This window comes from Pterocles gutturalis, unplaced genomic scaffold, assembly GCF_000699245.1.
Source record: "Pterocles gutturalis isolate BGI_N339 unplaced genomic scaffold, ASM69924v1 scaffold17222, whole genome shotgun sequence".
In the NCBI taxonomy this organism is placed as follows: Eukaryota; Metazoa; Chordata; class Aves; order Pterocliformes; family Pteroclidae; genus Pterocles; species Pterocles gutturalis.
The window spans coordinates 66,858-71,046 of NW_010113127.1; the positions used below are offsets into that span (position 1 = coordinate 66,858).

At 47.0% G+C, this 4,189-nt stretch overlaps 1 protein-coding gene across 1 annotated transcript in view; it reads left to right on the forward strand.

Moving 5' to 3' along the window:
* RGS16 (regulator of G-protein signaling 16) overlaps positions 1-3,456 on the forward strand; it is a 6,942-nt gene extending 3,486 nt beyond the window's left edge. Inside the window, exon 6 of the mRNA XM_010074356.1 lies at positions 3,409-3,456. The gene's annotated coding sequence lies outside the window, so the exon portion shown is untranslated. The remainder of the gene's footprint in view (positions 1-3,408) is intronic.
* The last annotated feature ends 733 nt before the right edge of the window (positions 3,457-4,189 follow it).

A 4,189-nucleotide genomic window follows, 5' to 3' on the forward strand; every position in this document is an offset into this window, starting at 1 on the left:
GGCTGGGATGCCGACGTGCGCACAATGCCTCCCCTTGCAGCACGGCCAGAGACCTGCACTGCCACGGGGACAGAAGGAGGTCGGATTTGAGCTGCAAGCTCAGGCAAAAAAAGACTGGATTTCCCTGAGCATCCGTAAGCAGAGAGCTCCCGCCCGCGCTCAGGACCCTGCCTCTGACCTGCAGCATCAGCCGCCGGCTGCAGAGCCAGCGCACGAGCGCAGGAGCCTGTGATTGCCCGGGGCAAGCACCCCAGACCTGCCCGCAGGGCTGCTTCTGGGGGGGAACGGCCAGAATAAAAATCCAAAGGCTATGGGGCATTTTCAGCCTTCTCCTGATCCCGAGATCCTTATTCTGCCGTTTCCTACGCATGCTCTGCAGCAAAGCTTTATGCCTTCTTCCAGTGCAGCATATCCCTAGCAGTGATGTTTTTATCCCTGGCTTAAGCTACGTGACCTTTAGATTGCACCTAATCTTAGGGCACGTGCATAGCTTTATTATGACTATTATTGTTATTTATTTTATCATTATTATTATTATACATAGATATATTTATTAGAAGATCACTACTCAAAGTGTACACACATCCCTTGCTCCGAGGAGCTCGGAAATTAAATTATTTTAGATACTGTAGCACTTAGCATGCCTCCCACCTTTTCTGTATAATAACTTCAGAGCGATGACCAGGCAGATCTATAACACGACCACAGAGCAAGGTACGAGAACAGCAGCAGCGGCGAGAGCTGCGGTCTGGCAGGGCTGCTTGAGGGGCTGAAAGAAGCAGGTTTCCTGTTAGGTCGGAGGACCATTGATGGCAGTAAAAGGATGCTTTGCAGTCTGTGCTGGTTTCTTTCTCCCCTTAAATACAGCTTTGCAGACAGCATCTTGGCATATAGACTTGCACTTTGTCCTAGACAGAGAAAAACAGGTACTTTGGAGTGTGATCCTATTGGAAACTCATTTTTTACATGTGGGAGAGGGAACCTGGGGCTTTCCTCTGGTTTAAGGTTGGGCTTGGTGTTCCCTTGGCCAGTGAAACCAGTCTGCAGCCACAGCACTTTACAGGAAACCCAGGGAGCCACGTGAAACAGCGATGCATGCCGTGAATTTGGAATCTCGGGGGGGCAGCGGGGCATTTTATCAGCTCTGACCTGGGGGCTGAGCTCTTCAGCAAGCCCCGCTGAGCTGGGATTTCTGCATCCCGCAGCCAACCCAAAAAAAGCTGTGCATCCCGTTCAGCAGCAACGGTGCCAGCAGCCGCGTGGGCGGGCAATGGGGAACCCACCAGTGCCGTGTGCTGGGGTATGGGGAATGTGCCACTAGCATCGTTTCCTATGGATACAGCCTGGGGCTCCCTCGTGTGCCTCCATTTATCCCTACAGACCAAACCTGGAGGTCCTCATCCCGCTGGTACCCACTTCTGGCCAAGGGAACCCCCCGCCAGCATTGCCGGAGCACAGGATTGCTCAGGCTTTTCATGGCTGTTTGAGCAGAGCGAGGGAGCGAGGACCAGTTTGGGGATGTTATTCCCAGTCCTCATCCACTGTCCCCATCCCGGTTCTACCTCCAAGCCTCGGTGGGTCCTGGCTGCGTTTACAGGGAGATTTTTGCTGTTTTCTTATTTATTATTTATGTTTACAACTGGAACCACCTTCGTTGTGTTGCTGAAGGACGCACAATGGTCCGTTTTCATTACTAACACAATATTGTCATTATAAAATAAAATGTAAAGAGGAAAATACTGTGACAATGTGGGTTAATTTTGACATTCTAATTTGGGATGACTTGCAAAGAACACTGAAGCAGGCTGCTTGTGTTGGGTGTCTCAAGGGGCACCTACAGTTGCTTTAGAAGCTGCAATTTCTGGAGTAGAAAAGGAAGAGAAAGAATTCTGAAGAGTAAAGCTTCATGGTATTTGGTTTCTTGAAGAGAACTGGACAGTTCCACAGCAAGAATGAAAGCAGAAGTTTTTAATACACTAATTGCCAGGGTGTTCAGTGCTGTTTGTGTTGCTCACCATTTGCTGAGCACTTCACAGGACTGCAGTTCCTGATTACGTTTTTTTAAAATTTTATTTAATTTTTATTACTGATATTAAATAGGTTAACGTCAGTAAGACACCATTGTCTTAAAAGCACAGGAGGATTCGAGTTAGGGCTGCTGTTTGCAAAAGCTTCTGATTGCTGTCACAAATAATATTTGATTTTTATTGATAACTCAGCTGATGACTGATAGAAGGGGGGAGGTATCTGGCTCTACAGGTGATACCAGAAAACATCCCACCGCTGTGGCAGTGTGTGCTGGCTCTGAGGTCTGAGCTTTCCCCCATGTCCCTGGGGGGTGCTTTGGGGGGACAGAGAGGGGGTGCATGGGGCGTGCCCCCCCTAGGGACCGTGGGAGGGCTGCTTGTGGCAGGAGCGATGCAGGGAGGGGAGCAGCCAGGCGTGGTGCAGGGTTGCTATTGTTCCGAATCAAAACCAAACAAAACATGGTTTTAAATTGTCTTCTTTCTATTTATCGCTTGTTTTTGGAGCCAAAATTAACCGGCCTGCGTCAGCAAAGCAGCATGCATGTGGGCTGCCGAGGAGGAGCTGGCATCACAGGTGACTGTCACTGGGGAGCACTTGGGTCGTGAGGCATCACCACTAGCCTCTGCCATTAAAAATCTTTTTACAAGCAACTGCGTCTATAACAACTTACTAATACAGCCACCCAGAGTCCGAGGATTATCATTCTTTATAAAAGACATTAACTCTTCTCCATCCCTGTTCACAGAATCACAGAATCACAGAATTAAAAGACATCAACTCTTCTCCATCCCTGTTCCCTGCAGTTGTTATCCACCTAACGGGAGGAAGGCAGTTTAAACTCCCCCTCTTATTTTTTATTCACTATTTCATTAATATTTTCAGGGAGTATTTAAATTATCTGTCAAGAAAGACCTAGAGCAGTAAAACAGGCTAGAAGGAGCCAGAAACAATTTTTTTTTTTTTAAAACTCCAGCTTCTAACTGAAAAAATGAATATTTTTGTCTTGCACACCTTGAAGTTAATTTCAAACTGATTCTCAACCTAAAAAATATTTAAATTGACCAAGAAAAATAGTAAGAAAAATCTAGAACAAATTTTTTCTTGAGATTTCTCTAGAAGGAAATTTGGGGCTACATCCGTTCTTGATGCTCCGTGCATGGAAATGGATGGCTTGGAGGTAGCGCTCAGACTCCACAGCTGATACTGGAGTATCCCATCATCTCTGTGAGTCTGAGAAGTTCCCAAAGAGAAAACTTGATCAATAAAACCAGAGAAACCCACGCTTGCATCCAGCATGTCCTCTCTGATTGCTGGCAAAACCCAGTGGTAATATAACAAGACCTTTAAAGCCTTGGGAGGATAAAAAACCCCTCAAACCACAACCGAAGTTTCCCAGGACGGAGAGTGCGAATTTGGAAGCAGCAGAGAGGATCTGAGCCCCGGGGAGCAAACACGGGGGCTGGCTCTGCCCCCCCTGGGTGTGACACATACTTGCTCCAGGGCCAGGTTTCCATGAGCCAGGATGTGGGGTGGATTTATTTGGTGGAAAAAACCCACCCGTTTCCCTCTGCCCTGGGACCCAGCATATTCCCAGCAGCAGCTCGGTGGGGTGCCATCACCCCTCAGCTGCCCCGTCTCCTCCTGCAGATGGGGGTCCCCCCTCTGGCAGGACCAAGCAGCCTCAGGGCACGTCTGTACACACATGAGTGAAATACTAGGGCCTGAGTGGTGAGGCCCTGAACCAAAGCTGACCTCTAGATGAACCTCACAACCTCACAATTTATCTAATATGTATAATATTCATCACATATGCAATGTATTACCTTATTAATATATGCCAATTTCTAAAAGATCTGTTGTAACGCTTACAGAGCTTTGCTGTAATGCTGGCTGTGTAAGGTTAGCCAGCAGAAAGATACTAATTGTGTAACAGTAACCTCATTTGTCAAAAACAGATAAGCCTCTAAGTAAAAGAATGTGACAAAGTCGTGACAAACTTTGTTGAGAGATACATAATCAAGATTACCAAATTCTTTTGTTCTTGTTATCTTCCCTCTCCTGCTCCGGCCAAGCGCGAGATGGAAGTTAACAAGGAGAAAACCACACCGGATATATTTTTTGCAGTTTAAGTTATAAAGTTGTTTATTCAGCTGTATAAAAG